The following is a 17,037-nucleotide window of genomic DNA, read 5'->3' as shown; positions in this document are numbered from 1 at the left end:
AAAAAGCTGCTCTTGAACTCAGACATCCTCTTGCTTCTGCCTCCCAGGTGCTGGGACTCCCACTGAACTTGGAGCTTGCTGATTGAGCGAGGCTGGCTGATTTCCTTTCCAGCCCTGCAGTTATGGGAGGACCCCTGTGCTAGCTTCTTACGTGGGTGTTGGGGATCTAACTCAGATCTTCAAGACTGTGGCAAGCACTTTACTGAGCCACCTCCCAAACCCATCTTTAATCTTTATATGCCAATTCTCAGGTTTGCAAATGTCATCACTGTGGTGATATCTGTAATTTAAGAAATAAAAGTTTGCCTGATAATCAGAGGACAGAGCCAATCACAGAGTTAGCCATAGAGATCAGGCAGTGGTGGCACACACCTCTAATTTTAGCATTTGGGAGGCAAAGGTAGAGATCCATCTGGATCTCTGTGAGTTCAAGGCCACACGATTAATCCAGTCTAAAAGAAAAAGAGCCAGGGAGTGGTGGCACACATCTTTAATTCCAGCACTAGGAAGGTTGAGACAGGAAGTGATATGGCTGGGCAGAGAAAGTAATATAAGGCAAGAGACAGTAATTCAGCCCTTTTGGCTGAGGAGTTGGTGAGGTGAGAAGTGGCTGTGGCTTGTTCCCTCCGATCTTTCAGCATTTACCCCAATATCTGGCTCTGGGTTTTCATTATAAGACCATTTAGGATTCCTGCAACACATCACCTTTTCGGTTCTGCTTTTTAAGTTGTATTATTGTGCGTGTGTATGAGCCCGCTCTGCGGCGCCGGTAAGATCAGAGGACAACTTTCAGGAGTCTTCTTCCGGTCTACGGGTTCTACAGCTCGAACTCGGGTTGTCAGGTTTGCGGAGCCATTTCGCTGGCCCCCGCGACTTTCTAAACTTGGACTGCCGGCGAAGTTCTTCTTCCCCCACCATTCATTTCCTTTAAAGACAAAGCACGGAAAACTATCTCCTAAAAACCCAGAAGCACGCACATCAAAGCGGAGCGCTTCAGGAATAACAGACCGTCCTCCGAGGTCACCAGGAAACGCCTCCCGAGCCCCGGGAAGGGGGCGGGGTCTGAGAAGCCTCCGCTCTCACTGATCCGTTTTGCCCCGCCGCCGGCCCTTCTCAATTCTCGCGAGACCTCCGGCGGCTCAGCCGCTGCGCACTACGCGGTGCTAAGAGTCAAGGCGCCGAGAGCGAGGGGGAGGGGCGGACGGGGTGGGGGGGGGAAGAGAGACGGTACAACGGCGTGGCCGCCATCTTGTTTGCGCCCCCGCTCCGCGCGCGCTCCGTTTTCCGTGACGCACGCTTCCCCCTCCCCTCCACCGCGCCCGGGGCCCCTGCACTGCCCGACGGCGCAGCAGCGCGGGGGCGGCTGCTTCTTTTGCTGGACTCGGGAGCAGAGGCCTGTGAGTGTATGGGAGCTTGGACGAGGAGGGTGGAGAGGGCGGCGGCGGCGGCCAGCCGTGGGGGCGGCGCTTCCCGCCTCTGGCGGAGATCTCACTTTTCCCCCGCGGCCGCCGCTGCACTTCGGTCGGGCCTGCCGCCGCCATGTTGTGCCTTCGCCGGGCCCGCCGCTGTCGCCGCGGCTGCGCTCGCGGGGTCCGTGCGCCTGGGCCCGCGGGCTTTCTCCCATTGGCGGAAGGCGGCTGCGGGGGGGCTCGCTCGTGATTGGTCGGCGGCGGGGAGGCCGCGGACCTGGCACCTTATTGGTCACGCCGGCTCCGGCCTGGGGGTGGTGGTGATGAAGGAATTGGCGGCTGTCGGGATGCTAGCTGGCTGCTCAGGCTGCGGGGGTCGGGGAGACCATCCCTCTAAGGCCAGCGTGGCGAGGAGATTCCGGGGCGAAGCCGGAGGCCCTAAGGAGAAAGAAAGAGTGGTAGCCTGGCTTATGGCCTGCAAAAGGGGGGCACTCCTAGTTCCAGAGGCACTCAGCCAACTCCAGATGGGGGGCGTGCAAGCCCCTGGTTTGTAAACACCGGAACAGGAGTTACAGAAGAAGGGTCTTCTAGATCCAGGGGTGCTAGACGTGGAGCGTGAACCAGCTTGGGAATGACCCCGAATAGAAGTCTGAGTGCGTGGTTTGGGAGTAGAGGGCCTGAGAACCAAAAACACACAGAGTCAGACTAAGGATTTTGCGTAGAATTCAGGTTTTGAAACCCGGAGGATTTGGGTGGAGCCCCGGAGTCCATTCTGGGTTCTGGCATGGGGTGTGAGAAACAGGTAAACAGAAAGAGGGATCCCATTGGACAGGTGTGTCAGGTTTTAGACACTGAATGACCAATTCAGCATTGCATTAAGTAGGCTCTAGATGGTATTTGCATAGTTGGGAAGTTAGGGATTACAGGGTTTGGGATCGTGCTAGTTTTGAAATGTTTCATATGAGATTTTCCTGCCCTTAGAAGAACACAGGGTCAGGGCTTTGTGCATGATAGAGAAACGCTACCAGCTGAGCTACACCCCCATCCCTAAAATTGATCTTTTTACCTTCAGTTCGGAGGTACTGAATCACGGTAGTCGGTGAATTAAACTCAGGAATAACAGAGCTACTACTACCGTGTATTGTGCTAGCTGGGTTATATGTGAATTTTATGTCACAAAAATAATAGCAGTGCTATTCTCGTTCTCTGAACAGTTTAGTCCATTGCTGGAGCCAGGTGCACTGCCCCTGGTTTGGTGTTACTGGAGTCCCAGCGGGCAGGCTAAGGTGGGAGGGTTGCTGGAGCCCAGGAATTTGAGGTCAGCCTATACGATATGATGAGGCTCTCTAAAAGCAAAACGAAACCACTAGAAGTTTACTTAGGTTTGCAGCTAGTCCAGATCCAGGCACAGGTCTGTAATTCTCAATTCCTACACTCTAGAGCTCCTCCTCCTCCTCCTCCTCCTCCTCCTCCTCCTCCTCCTCCTTTCTGTTCTCTCTCCTTCCCTCTTCTTTCTTTCCCTTTCTCATGTAGTCCAGGCTACCCTTGAACTCGATGTGTAGCTGATTCTTGTCACTCCCGATTCTCCTGACTCCACCTCCTAACTGATGAGATTATCCAGAAGGCCCTCCCATACTTGTATCTTGGAGCTCTTATTTTTTTTTTTTTTTTTTTTTTTTTTTGCTTTTTTCGAGACAGGGTTTCTCTGTGTAGCTTTGTGCCTTTCGTGGAACTCACTAGGTAGCCCAGGCTGACCTCGAACTCACAGAGATCCGTCTGGCTCTGCCTCCCGAGTGCTGGGATTAAAGGCGTGCGCCACCACCGCCCGGCTTGGAGCTCTTATTTTATATTTTGAAAATTTTATTGCATTTTAATTTATTTATTGTGTATATTTGGCTGTGAGCCATCGAATGTTTGAGGTCAGAGGACAGTTTGTAGGTGTATGTTCTCTCCTTCTACCGTGTGAAATCCATGTGTTGCATTCCAGTCTTCAGGCTTTGCCAGCCTGGAGCTTATTTTATATTTTATTTTTATTCTTTTATTTTTTATTTTTATTTTTTTGGTGTTTCGAGATGGTTTTTCTGTGTAGCCTGTCCTGGAACTCACTCTGTAGCCCAGGCTGGCCTTGAACTCACAGAGATCCGCCTGTCTCTGCCTCCCAAGTGCTGGGATTAAAGGCGTGTGTCATCACTGCCTGGCTTTATTTTTATTTTTGAGATAGGGTAGAGCAGTCTAGCCTAGAACTCATAGAGATTGACCTCTTGAATGCTGGGATTAAAGGTAGGTGTCACTGTGACCAGCTGTAGCCCTTATTTATTTGGTGTTTTTTTTTTTTTTTTTGAGACTGGGTTTCTCTGTGTAGCCCTGGCAGGCCTGGAACTCAGAGATCCTCCTGCTTCTGCCTCCCAAGTGCTGGGATTAAAGACCTACCACAGGGCAAGAGCCTTTATTTTTAAAGTCAGTATTGCCTTGGTACCATAGATACCTTGTTACGGAAAAGAAACACTTGCCCTTTATCAGAAAGTTTTATCTGCAGCTGTTTTTAAGCATGTTCTTTGTGTTGAGGTCCTAAAGAGTGAGAGAAACTTTTCAAAGTCGCTTAGCTTTGTAAAGACAAGCCTTGTCTATCCTCAGTCACTGGATAGGTGACTTCGTTTCACTGGACAGCATTGCCTCACCATGGAAAGCAGTGTCTTACTGGTAGAGACAAACCTTGGTTCTTGGGCTGGTGATGTGGCCCAGTTGGTAGAGTATGAGTCTAGCATGCAGTAAGCCCTGGATTTGATACTAGCATCTAATAGTTGTAATCCCAGCACCCAGGAGGTAGAGAAGGAAGGTTCAGTAGTTTGAGGCCAGACTGAGATATATGAGACTCTGTCTCTAGATTAATTAATTAATAAAATGAAATAAAAATAAAGGCATGATCTTCCTGTGTAGCTCAAGCTAGCTTCTAACTTGGGATCCTCTTGTCCTGGCCTTTTGAATATGTAGTCTACAGGATATATTTTGACTTTTTCTTTAACCCCTTTGGTACAGTGCCCAGAGTCACATGCCAGGAAAGTGTACTACCACATGATTCCAGTGGTGACTTCAAGTAATAAGTTCAAGTTTACCTCATTCATTGGAAGGAGAATGGCAGAGGACATACTTAGGGTCATAAATGACCTTGAATTTTATTCCAGCCTCTGATATTACAGTTTAAGGACATTCCTTAGCTAGCAAAGTTGTTCCTTTCATTTCTACTTGTTTCAGAGGAAACTGGTTGTGAGTTATGTAATGTCTTATAGTCACTCTTTTGTTTACTCAGGTTCTCATGCATGAACTGGGATATTAGGAAGATTAACATACAGCTCATTTTAGTATTTTCCCTGCAGACACTCAAAGCACCCAGCATATTTTCAGTGGATTAACTGCCGGAGGAAATGGAGTCCGTCTTTGACCCCAAAGTGCCTGTGAAGGAGTGCTCTAGCAGCTGATGTTGGACTAGGAAAGATTTGTGTTGCTGCAGTTTCTCCAGCCTCTACTTGGTGCTGGGGTATAGTCTTGTCTGAGTTTTAGATTTTTCCTTTGTAAAGTAGTAATTACAAGAAATGAGTATAATAGCATGAGAAGATAACACTGTGGACCTTAATAAATGAGAGAACTCATTATTTTCTTTTTGGAACGGCATAAAATGTGCCATTCTAACTGACATCCAGTTAGAGCTTTCTCGACAAGGAGGTCTTTTATAGTTCTCTCCTCTTTTGTGTGCAGTAGGATTCCACATGGGGGAGCAACCACTGATAGAAAAGAGAAACCTCAATCATTTGGACTGTTGTGGCTTAGAGGCTGATTTTCCATGGGCCAGTGTGAGGTCAGTCTTAAACTTGTACATGCTCAAAGTGGTTGGGTAATTTGTTTCAGGGAATAGTGTCTTTTGATAGCTTCTGTTAACTTCCAGTTGCAGCCAGGTAAAGATGGTGGTGGAATGAAAAGCTTTTCCTATTTGCTAGAAGCAATTTTTTAAAGTTAGAACAACCAGTATTCCATACAGAGATTTATAGTAATTATTTTTTTTAAAGTTTCCCTAGTGTAGAAAATTTTAGTTGAAGTTGGATTTTGGTTTGTGTGTTGCAGAAGATAACATTGTGGGGGGAAAAAATCTGCCTGCCTTTAAGACCTTTTGTCAGGTTGCAAGATTTGTTTGCACTCTTCCACCTTTCATGTTTCTCAACAGTGATGTGTTGAGAAGTCTGAGAAGCACTCGTAGTCATCTCCAGTCCAGGGTGGGCTCATGCTCCCTATCTGCAGAGAGAACTTTGTAATGGATAGATAACCTTCAGATGTAGTTTAGAGAGGTGACTTCAGACTACCTTTTCTGCACTTGAGTGTTCCTAGAATAGCTTTAAACTAAAGGTTTGAAGTTTCAAAGTCTAAGGTACTTAAAGTTGTCCTATTTAAGCTATACTGTCTGTTTAAAATCAATAGTATGTACGATTCAAGGATTGCTCTGAGTATGAACCATAAATAGTGATCTTGAACAGTGTTTCAATAAGAGAAGAAGTGAAATGACCCAGGAAATTATACTACATATACAGTGTTTTTGTTTTGGTTTTTTGTTTTTCAAGACAGGATTTCTCAGTATAATAAATAGCTCTGGCTGTCCTGGAACTCATTCTTGCTGGCCTTGAACTCTCAAAGATTTGCCTTCCTCTGCCTCCTGAGTGCTGGCATCAAAGGTGTGCGCCACCACTGCCCAGCCATATAGAATGTTTTATATCATGCCATTGATGGAAAGCTATGTGTCTCTAAAGCTGTTCATGGTACCTAACTGCCCCAATCCCTACCTAGACTCAAGCTGCAAATTGTCCAGGTAGCTATATAAAGTGAAATTCTTCGCTCAGTGATAAGAATGCATATGATATGTCCATTTTAAAAGAACGAGGGGTGCCAGGCAATGGTGGTGCACGCCTTTAATCCCAGCACTTGGAGGCAGAACCAGGCGGATTTCTGTAAATTGGAGGCCAGCCTGGTCTGCAGAGTGAGATCCAGGACAGGCACCGAAATTACACAGAGAAACCCTGTCTTGAAAAATAAACAACAAAAAAGAACGAGGGTTAATGAGGTATATACCATTTCCACAGTTGAATATCTGTCACTTCTGTCTTAAAAATCACTACTTTCCCAAGAGGGCTTAGTACCATAGAACTTGTTCATTATGAAATGGACAGTTTAGGAAGCAGAGTGTGCTTGGCTGACAGTAATCTGGAAGGCAGAATATTTTGTTTATGGTGATATTTAATGTCATTTTCAGTAATACTAAACTTAAAGGAAAACATTATGTGCATTAAACTTTATTTATTTACTTACTTAAGGCAGGATATCTCTACATAGCTATGGCTGTCCTGGAACTCACAGAGATCCTGCCACTGCCGGCCTAGTGCTGGGACTAAAGTAATGTGCTACCATGCCCAGCTAGTGCATTAAACTGTTTTAGACAGCTATCCGAATAGAGTTGCCTGGAGTCTTTCCTTCTACAAAAAATGTGTCACTAAATAGGGACCAAGTGAAGTATAATTCCTTATTTTACAATTATTAGTCAGGCCTTTGTACATGTATGTTTGTGAGAATTAATAAAGGTTTTGTGCTATAACCATTGTGTATTGGAGCTCAGGTGAGATAGGGCAGTCTGAATTAAAAGTGAATGTTCTGTGCAGGATAGCTGGGCCTATACTGGGAGAGATTTTTCTGAGAATGTCTCAAAAGTGACATAGATTCTTAGAGATTATTATTTTAAAGGTTATCCAATCTAATAGGTAATGTCATAATTAATAGCAGCTCATTTTTTTTTTTTGAGCTTACAACAGGCACATTATTGTTATTCTATATGTGTCATTAACCACTGAGTTCTGGGCCATCAAAATGACTCAGTGGGTGAAATGTTTGCTGTGCAAGCCTAATGACCTAAGTTTGATCCTTAGAACCTAAGGTGGAAAGAGAACCTACTTCCAGAAGTTGTCCTCTGACCTCTACAGCCCACACATGGAGTAGTAATAAAATAACATCACAACTACTGAGTCTCACTGATTTTAGAGAAATCTTAATAGTTCTCTTTTTCTCCCACCTTCCCCCACTCCATCTCTCCTTACTCTCTCCTCCTTTCTCATGTCCCCCCCCCCACCCCTTTTAAACAGACTTTCTCTGTTTAGACCTGGCTGTCCTGGAACTCAGTATGTAGATCAGTCTGGCTCAGAATGCACAGAGATCCTCCTGTCTCTGCCTACTGAATGCTGGGATTAAAGGCATTCATCACCATGCCTGGCCCCTTCTTTCTTTTGAGGTAGGGTTTAGTACACTATGTAACCCAGGCTGACTCAGCCTTCTGAATGATGAGGTCACACATAAATACACCAGCATGCTTGGCTTCCCATTCGTATTTTTCACCACTGACTACTGCCATACCAAGGGCTCTTATTCTTAAGATCTTAACTCCCCCAAGAAGCCCTCTGAGCAGTCTGATATTTAATAGGCCTATGGTGAGGTCCTCTGCCTATCCTTCTGTAGCACTGCACATACGTCCTGGTAACTAGCACAACATCATGATACCTGGGTTAAATTTCTTATACTAGACTTTAACCCCATTGAATACAGACATTGTGTCTGGTTTGGGATTCAGGGCTCAGAACTGTCCCTGTGCCTGTAAGTATTTGTTGAACAAACACAATTATTTTAATCTTCCAGCCTTGTGGGCTGTTAGAGTGCAGGAGACTGGCTGCAGTAGAGCTTTAAGTAACTAGCTTGAGGCCATCAGCTACAGATGATGAGAAATTGTAGTCTAAATCTGTCTAGGTGGGTAGTCTGGGCTTTTGTGTGCTACTCTACATGGCTGCTCTTTTCCTTTTCTTGTCTTTACATATCCTTGTCAAGTGTTGAGACAGCCTGTGACTAACAGCCCCATTCATAGCTTTCCAGACAGCTTGTCCCCATGTTTGGACAGCTGAGAGCTGAAGTAAGTTCCTCCAGAATAATTTTTCATCCATTGATCTCAATTTATGCTTTGGTTTATCCCTGCCTGCCCCTCTCCTCGTGTGTGTGTGTGTGTGTGTGTGTGTGTGTGTGTGTGTGTGTGTGTGTGTGTTTTTTCAAGACAGGGTTTCTCTGGTAGCTTTGGAGCCTGTCCTGGAACTCACTTTGTAGACCAGGCTGGCCTCAAACTCACTGAGATCCACCTGCCTCTGCCTCCTGAGTGCTGGGATTAAAGGCGTGCGCCACCACAGCCTGGCATGTGTTTTAATTTTAGTAGAGTCTCACTATGTATCCCTGGCTAGCCCAGAACTTGCTGTGTAGTTTAGGCTGGCCTTGAAGACTATGTTTTACTTAACTGAATAATTTAGAATTTATCATCTATTAAAGGTCTTTTTCCCCCTCATTCATTCATTGAGTAACCATTTTCTTTTTTTGTTTTTCAAGACAGGGTTTCTTTGTGTAGCTCAAGGTACCATTTTCTAAGCACAAGTGCTGCATTCTTTTATTTTGAAGATATTCATTGCTCTTAACTGTTCCTAGGCTGCCTTTGGGGAGCATCTTAAAATAATTGTTAGGTTGGTTGTTATTGTTTGTAGTTAGGATTGAACATAGAGCTATATGTGTGTGTGTGTCTGTCTGTCTGTCTGGTGTCTGTGTTAGGCAAGTGCTCTACCACTGAGCCACTAGTCAGCTCCTCTTACTTTTTTAGATGGTATCATGCTATCATCTTTCCTGCCTTAGCCTGTTACTGGGATTACAGGCTCTCACCATCGGGTTTAGCTATTTCTGTCTTTTGAAAATATGTTGACACTTAAAAACAAACAAGCCCTTGAGGTGGGTTTGATTTGGGAAGTAACTAATCGTTATTCAGAACTAAGTCAGGGGAAAATTTGTGTCAGAAGCTGTAATCCAGTAAATAGCTTCTGGTTTTCTTTCATTTGCTTATAACTTTTTTTTTTTTTTTTTTTTTTTTTGGTTTTTCGAGACAGGGTTTCTCTGCGTAGCTTTGCGCCTTTCCTGGAGCTCACTTGGTAGCCCAGGCTGGCCTCGAACTCACAGAGATCCGCCTGGCTCTGCCTCCCGAGTGCTGGGATTAAAGGCGTGCGCCACCACCGCCCGGCGCTTATAACTTTTTTTTTGTTTATTTGTTTTGAGATTGGGTCTGTGTAGTTCTGGGTGTCCTGGAACTCAACTGTGTAGACCAAGCTGGCTTTGAACTCAAGAGATTTGTCTGCCTCTGCCTCTTAAATGCTGGGATTAGAGGTGTGTACCACCATGCCCGGCCGGTTTGCTTATAACTTTTTTTTGTTTTTAGTTTTTCGAGACGGCTTCTCTGTGTAGCTTTGCGCCTTTCCTGGATCTCGCTCTGTAGACCAGGCTGGCCTGGAACTCACAAAGATCTTCCTGCCTCTGCCTCCCATGTACTGGGATTAAAGGCGCGCCACCACCGCCCCACCCACTTATAACTTCTTAAAAGATTTGAACCACACATTAAAATACAGAGATTTGGCATTAAAGTAATCTGACTTTTGTGTCTTTAAAACATCTGGAGCTCAGAGTACAGTAGGTTAGTTAGTGTTTGCCCCTTTAGATAGGGCATTCACTCAGCAGTGTTCTCCAGCAGTCACTATCACAGTCCGCATACTGACACTGGCTAGAGTCAAGATTGGTTTATGTCTTTGCAGGGTAGGAGGGCTGTTTGTTTGTTTGTTTGTTTATTTATGGTTTTTCAAGACAGGGTTTCTCTGTGTAGCTTTGCGCCTTTTCTGGAACTCGCTTTGGAGACCAGGCTGGCCTCAAACTCACAGAGATCCGCCTGCCTCTGCCTCCCGAGTGCTGGGATTAAAGGCGTGCGACACCACCGCCCGGCTTATTTATTTATTTTTGAGACAGGATCTTGTTGTATAACTCTGGTTGCCCTGGTAGTTACTGTGTGTAGCCAGGGTGTCCTTGAATTCATGGAAATCCTGCTTCAGCCTCCAGAGTACTGGGATTACAAATGTGCACCTCATTTATATATTGGTGCTGAGCACTGGGAACACATGCAGAAAGACAGAAAGACACAGTTGCTGCCTTGAAGAATCTCTTCTCTGTGTTAATAAAGATGTTTTAAAAAATAAATTAATAGTATGTATAAAGCACTGTAGTAGAATGTATGTTTAGATATTGATTGAGTCCCACTATATTACAGATGTGCTTCGTGCTTTCATTTATCTCAGCTAAATGTGAGTTAATTTTGTTTTATCACTTTCAACATGAAATGAGCTCAGGAATGGTTAAGTAACTTGAATAAGATCAAACAGTTAATAAGGAGTTTGGCCAAGAGCATGAGTTCTCACCCTTCTATGAGAGCACTGAAGCTTGAACTGTAACCTGAGTTACAGGTTTTCTCTCTTAGTGACGAGAGTATTTTTTGGGATGAGTAGATGCAATTGTGTGGTATAGAGAGCTGCCAAGATTCAGGGCCAGGGAAGAATGAAAGTTAGAGTCCCAGATATCCCAGGAGGCACTTAGTCTATGGTAATATCAGCTAGGGAAGAGAAAGTGAATGGGTCAGGTTGCCAAATGGAAATTCAGGGATAATTTGTGTTTTCTTCTCACTGTGGTTGGAATTCTACTGTGGTGACCGCTGATGAGAAATAGGAGTTGAGATGTTTTTCTTGTAAACTGCCAAGAACTAATAAAAACTATGCCCAAGACCTTCACAGAGTAGCAAGGGACTTGATTGGTTTAATCTGGTACATCAAAAACAGAGTTGAAAGGCAGACTTCTAGAACAATAACCAGACCTTGGCTGTGACTGGTGGTGAAAGGCCTGGATTTCCGGCCTAAAAACCAGGGATTTTTAGTTCCAGCTGGGAGTCCTCTTACACAGTTCTTTACAGCTGAGGAATTGCTTGCTGCAGGGATACAGGACATAGAGGAGAAATTACCACAAAGTAGTTTTAGGGCCTTAGCACAAGTCTTGTTTTCTTTTTGCATGGTGTCCTCTATAAAAACTAGAAGGTAGAATTCGATGGCATTCAGCACTTCATATTTTTTCCATTCTTATTCAAGCACAGCATATAATGTACTTTATATATATTAATCCATTTAGCCCCTACAGTGTATACAAACTGTATTACACATGAGCTAACTATGGTTCAAGCTTAGTCTGTGTCATACAATTAAAAGATAGGTTGTAGAGCCCAAAGTCTATAGGTAACTCTGTGGTTACCCCTGGTGACCTTCAGTACCCTAGAATGTTTCTAGAAACAGCAGTGAGCTAAGTAAAACTATTACTCTTTCCTGAGATCACTCCTGCTGCTTATTTAACAAAACAAACAAACAAACAAACAAACAAACAAAAACCCCAGGGTATTGTTATGTAGACCACACTGGAATTCTGAATTCTTTTGCCCTGTCCTTCCTGCTGGTTAGCTGGAATTACAGGTATGTGCTCCCATGCCTGGTTCAGAGTTTTGATGTCATAGAAGGCATTTCCCCCTCCATCACATTTTCAGAAAGTTGAAGTGGAACATTGTGGTGGGCTTCTTTTGAAATGCTACTGTTCCTGCCACCAACTTCATACATTACCCCCAAATCTTCCTATTTGGTTTGCTGGTGTTTTAAAGTAAAATGCATTGCCTTTGTAGTAGTCTGTGCTTTTAAAATAAAATTACCGTGAATACAAAGACAGGCACCTTTTTCAAAATCCTGAAGACTGTTGTATGAGCATAGCTTCACTGATATTATTGAGAAAGCTGTTTTTCTTTGATTAACCCTGCCTGGTTTTATTCTTCTGTTAATAATGATCAGTAGAAACCTGGAGGTATATTGTCACAACTTTCCAACCTTATGCACATTGCTTCTCTGGTTTTTCTGCCATAGGACACTGTAGCAATATCTTACAGACACCATTCATGGCCAATCAGAAGCAGTGAAATTACCTTAAATTTTTTAAATGGAACTCTGTAGCCAATAGGAAATCCTTTGGGTGGGAAGTGTAGCGAACCTTTCCTTTGGTTTTTAAGAACAATTCTAAATTTGCCCTCCCCCGTTTTTGAAGCGCATGAGACCATAGATGTCTGCTGTGTGCATTTGCTGGGTATTTCCAATCCTTAAGTTCTTGTGTTTGAAGTGAAGAATCTGACCCCTGTTCTGCTTCTCAAGGTAACTTTAAAACAGGAAGTGTACAAAGGAGGTAACTGATGACGTGAACAGCCAATCATGGCTTTGTATTCTTAGCTGATAAAACGGCTCAGCCAATGGGACTGCTTTGGAGGCAAGGTTTGGTGTCAAATAGCAGGCTAGATTGAATGCCTTTGACTGTTAAAGTGGAAGGAGGCTGCAGGCTTCATTGGAGCCTCAGAGTTTTTCACTGAGGCAGGGGTCAGCTGAAAGACAAAGAAAAATGGCGAATAGTTTGCTGGGGGGTGGGAGGACAGCTGTTCGGGTTTTCACTGGAGTGGACATTCCAGACTCAGGTTTCTGCATCTTCTGCTGCCTTTTGTCCTCCGTTCTTTTTTTAGGGGGAGGGATAGGAGTGACTTAAATTCTCCCTGTCCGAGGAGATATAAATAACTCCATGTAAAATTAATGCAGTTCTCGGTAAGTTTAATTCTTTGTTTTGTGTTGAGCTGATAGAGACTGGTAGCTTCAGAGAGTATAGACAAGTTGCACTGTTTCAGAAAATGGCCACTTGACATTCCATGCATACCTTCTTGTGCACCTAGATTACCTTGCTCTGGTTAGATTTTGCATGTCCTTCAACTAGGATTTTCCTGCTTTAATATCGACAAGACAGATGCAGGAAGGGCTAATCATTTTTCATGGGCATACAGAAGCAAAGCACTGTGTCTTTACATTGGGTAAACTTAACTGTTTTCCAAATAATTTTCCTTTGTTCAAGTGCACTGAAGCTTTTCTCCAGAATAGGCTGAGTTGTTTTAAGAGTTTTTCTATTTCCATGCACCTCTTTGGCACACATGTTTTTAGAGATAGAAGCCACATTAATGCTCTTTCAATTTGTTTGAAAATATGATTTACAACCGATGCAGGTTCTGATGGGAAAGGCCCACATGCCAGTCTGAAATTCTCCTATAACTTTCTTGATCTACCTGTCTCTAGATTCTAATAAGAATCAATTAAGTCTTTGTTGTTAAATGTTCATATTAGTTTAATGTGCTGATTAGTTTAGAGGGCAGTTAAAATTCGAAGTGACAAGCTTATCACATTTTTGTCAGCTGTTGATTTGGTTCTTTTAAATGATTCAAGCAAAATGCCTTTCATTCTCAGTATGAAATGTTTAAGGGGCTTACCTGCAGTTTGTGATTAGAAAAGTTAAGAGTGTAGGTAGCCTTTTTGCCCTTGATATTTACCCCCTTCTTTAAGGATATGAAGCTAATAGAGGTTGCTAATCAGTAAGTAACAAGTCAGTTCTTGTGAACAGTGGAATCATTAGTTCTGTGTACTAAGATCTGTAATATGCCTGGTTTTTAAAAAGCAGTTCTTTGTTTTTCTCTTTATTTGCAAATACTGAATGAAGGTCATTGGAACATTCCTGCTGAGATTGAGTGTAGAGCAGCGAGCAGCAGTAGCTCTGGACAGGGAAGGGAGGAGGCAGGCCTGGCCTGAGGAGAAGTTTGGAAGGTGTTGAGCTGCCTTCCCCTGCTTCCTCTTGAGGAAAGAATCTACCTGAGAGGATTCATTGGGGTTTAGGTTTAGACACTTCCAGCTGGAGTGGGATAACAGCCCAAGTTCCTGGGTGCAGGCCTCTGTCGATGCTCCGAAAAGTGACCTTGAAAAACTGCCGAGGAGTTGAAAGATTGAAGGACAAAGTTTGTTTATGCAGATTTGAACTGAAAAGCTGTCTTAAGATGAAAGACTACTTCTGGATGTTCTACCCAGCAGTTACTAGGAATCTGTTGTAGTTTAGATTTGGAGTTTTAAAGTAATAGGCCTGCTTCCTCATCATTTCTTTCTCACCCTCCACCCCCAGGAAAAAAATTCTAAATTCTTCTGCTAGGACAGTTGAGTGAATTACCTAACAGATTCAGAATTCATTGCATGCTTCTCTCTCACCCTTGTAATCTAGAGGGTTCCTAGTGAAGAGAATGGTATTCCAGGAGCTCAAGTAGTTGTATTTGTGAAACTCTTTTTGGTAGGAATGCTGATGGTAAGAAAATGTTCAATTTGGGGGAAAGAGAAAGGAGTATGTGTTAAGTATTAAAATTCAAGTGACACTTAATTTAAATGTGTTTTGTATAGGTTGTTGGTGTATATTAGTTATTTCAAGTTGTATGTTAGTTTAAAAAACAGATGGAGGTATCAGTGACCTTATTGGCTCTGAGAGAGGCCTGGAGAAGAGGGATAAAAATGAAGATGGGGAAAATAGGAGGCTGAGACAAAACTGTATACTTAAGAACTTTGTGGAGCTAGTTGCATAGAAAAGTTTTTCATCTTTTTTAGGTCACCCACTGCCTGGGAAAACACACACAGGAGTGCCTGTATGAGGCCTGACGCGGCTGAGATGTTGTTTCCTGTGTGTTGAATGGCATTTATGGACCCTTCATTTGATTCTTTGTTGAATGGCGCTGATACATTCCCCTCACTTAACACATTAGACTTGAAAACATTTTCTAGACAAAAGAGGAAAACTCTCCCGGAAAGAGAAAAAGCCTTATGGAATTAACATGGAATTAACCGTAACTCAGAGGGGATATGGCAGGAGTGGTAAGGGTCAGGGAGGCTTGGCTGGGGTTAGTTTGTTCACTCTGGTGACAGACTATATTTTGAGGCAGTAGAATATAAACTATTTAAAGCTAAGAGTCCTGTGTTCAGATCCCAAGGTCAAGTCACCTGTTTAGAGTCGACTTATAAAAACATGGGATCTAACAGACCATAGCTCAGTTGGTAAAGTGCTTGTCTAGCATACAGGACACCTGGGGTTTGATTCCTAGCACTTCATAAACCAGGTATGATGGCCCATACCTATAATCCCAACTTGGGAGGAGGGAAGCAAGAGGATCCAGAAGTACAAGGTTAATTAAGACCAGCCATTGTTTCAAAAAAGAGACCTAGAAATAGCAATTTGGGAGGTGGGATTGTAAATGTGTATGGGACAGGACTTGACCTTGAGTGATTTTCTTTACCATCCATTGTTTTTCTTTTGAGACAGGATTTCTCAGTCACCTGGGGGTCACATTGGCTAGACTGGCCAGTGACCCCCAGTATCCTTTTGTCTCTGCCTCCCAGTTATGGGATTACAAACAGGCCTGTAACACCATGCCTGACATTGTGACATGGATGCTGGGTGTCCAAACTCAGGTCCTTAGGCTTGTACTCGCTTGCTCATATTCCTCCTCACTTTTTTTCCCCTTTCTTAAAAATTTTTATTACATTTAGTGTGTGTGTGTGTGTGTGTGTGTGTGTGTGTGTGTGTGTGTGTGTGTGTAGAGATCGTGCCATGGTGTACATTAGAGGTTAGAGGACAATTTCAGCAGTGGGTTCTCTCCTTTCACCTTGTGGGACCTGTAGGCTGAACTTAGTTTGAAAGGCTTGGAGGCAGGGTCTTTTATCTTTTTAACCCCCCCCCCCCACCTTATTTTTATTTTGGGATAGAACCTTATGTAGTCCAAGCAGGTCTAGGATTCTCTGTGTAGTCAAGGATGACCTTGAACTCCTGACCTTACTCCACTTCCTGGGTGCTGAGGTTACTGGCGTATACCACTTAGCCTCAGGGCTGAGGATGGAAACTAGGACCTTGTGTCTGCAAGGCAAATGCTCTGCTGAGCTACATCCCCTGCAGCATCTTACTCAGTGGTGAGTCTTGAATGAATTCCCTTATGTTGACAATTCTCTGCACATTATGGATTCCTGCATAAATATTGCCTGTTACTGATGCAGCCTAATTGAGGGACTTAAATGTTTATGGAGATAGGTACAACATCAAAGAAAAAAATGTTGGTGTTATAGGTTTATAAGATAATATTTGATTCCCTCACTTGCATATTCCTATTTGTGTTAACAGGATCCTATTTTTAATTAATTGATTTATTATTTTGTGTATAAGTGTGGACATGCATATGAAATGTCACATGTGTGGGAGTCAGAGGATAACTTTCAGGAATCAGTTCTCTACAGTTACCATGGATTTCAGAGATCAAACTCAGGTCCCAGCAAGTACCTGCTGAGACATCTCACCAGCTGGATCCTGTCTATGTATTTAATACATGTGTTGAGATTATTGAACCATCATCCACAAATATTTCCTGTGAAGGAATTTTAACCCCTTTGTCAAAAATTAAGGGTCTCAGCCAGAGGATTCAGGAGGCCATCACCCTCTGTTAAATAGGGAGTTCAAGGCTAACCTGAGCTACATAAGGCCATCCTCAGAACAAACAAATTAAAGACCTCAGAATAGAATGAAGTGATAATACTTTTGTTTTTAAAATGTGTGTGTGCACATGTGTAAGCACGTGTGCATCAGCAAGCTACTGCATACATGTGAAGATCGGAGAATGACCCACTTATACATGGATTTTGGAATCAAACTCAGGTCTTCAGGCTTGCCTAGCAAATGTTTTTACCCAATGAGCCATCTGGCCTTTGTTTAAAAAATGGAATGCTGCTTTTAAAAACAA

At 43.5% G+C, this 17,037-nt stretch overlaps 1 protein-coding gene across 5 annotated transcripts in view; it reads left to right on the top strand.

Moving 5' to 3' along the window:
• Positions 1 to 1,261: 1,261 nt before the first annotated feature.
• Positions 1,262 to 17,037, top strand: part of Nfyc (nuclear transcription factor Y subunit gamma) — a 73,865-nt gene continuing 58,089 nt past the window's right edge. For 2 of the 5 annotated variants that reach the window (XM_006987256.4, XM_006987252.4), the window contains exon 1: positions 1,262 to 1,397. The gene's annotated coding sequence lies outside the window, so the exon portion shown is untranslated. Of the gene's footprint in view, positions 1,398 to 4,084; positions 5,263 to 12,754; positions 13,004 to 13,997; positions 16,217 to 17,037 lie in introns of those variants that run through there. The other 3 variants (XM_076564970.1, XM_006987253.4, XM_076564971.1) reach the window with 3 other exon arrangements.

This window comes from Peromyscus maniculatus, chromosome 2 (genome assembly GCF_049852395.1).
Source record: "Peromyscus maniculatus bairdii isolate BWxNUB_F1_BW_parent chromosome 2, HU_Pman_BW_mat_3.1, whole genome shotgun sequence".
In the NCBI taxonomy this organism is placed as follows: domain Eukaryota; kingdom Metazoa; phylum Chordata; class Mammalia; order Rodentia; family Cricetidae; genus Peromyscus; species Peromyscus maniculatus.
Note: the sequence above shows the minus strand (reverse complement) of the source record. Positions and strands in the feature narration are given on the sequence as shown.